Source organism: Arachis duranensis, chromosome 8 (genome assembly GCF_000817695.3).
Source record: "Arachis duranensis cultivar V14167 chromosome 8, aradu.V14167.gnm2.J7QH, whole genome shotgun sequence".
In the NCBI taxonomy this organism is placed as follows: Eukaryota; Viridiplantae; Streptophyta; class Magnoliopsida; order Fabales; family Fabaceae; genus Arachis; species Arachis duranensis.
The window spans coordinates 16,106,221-16,106,975 of NC_029779.3; positions in this window are offsets into that span (position 1 = coordinate 16,106,221).

The window sequence follows — 755 nt, forward strand, 5'->3', positions numbered from 1 at the left end:
TAATTATATTGATGTGGTGACAATACTTTTTGTTATTCTAAATGAATGCTTAAACAGTGCATATTTTTGATCTTGTTGTTTATGAATGTTAAAATTGTTGGCTCTTGAAAGAATGATGAACAAAGAGACCATTTGAAAAATCATGAAATTGATTCTTGAAGCAAGAAAAAACAGTGAATAGCGAAAAAAAAAATTGGCGAAAAAAAATAGAAAGAAAGAAAGAAAAAAGCAAGCAGAAAAAGCCAATAGCCCTTAAAACCAAAAGGTAAAGGTAAAAAGGATCCAAGACTTTGAGCATCAATGGATAGGAGGGCCCAAGAAAATAAAATCCAAGCCTAAGCGGCTAAATCAAGCTGTCCCTAACCATGTGCTTGCGGCATGCAGGTCCAAGTGAAAAACTTGAGACTGAGTTGTTAAAGTCGTGATCCAAAGCAAAAAGAGTGTGCTTAAGAGCTCTGAACACCTCTAACTGGGGACTCTAGCAAAGCTGAGTCACAATCTGAAAAGGTTCACCCAGTCATGTGTCTGTGGCATTTATGTATCCGGTGGTAATACTGGAAAACAAAATGCTTAGGGCCACGGCCAAGACTCATAAAAGTAGCTGTGTTCAAGAATCAACAAACTTAACTAGGAGAATCAATAATACTATCTGAAATTCTAAGTTCCTAGAGAAGCCAATCATTCTAAACTTCAAAGGAAAAAGTGAGGTGCCAAAACTGTTTAGAAGCAAAAAGCTACAAGTCCCGCTCATCTAA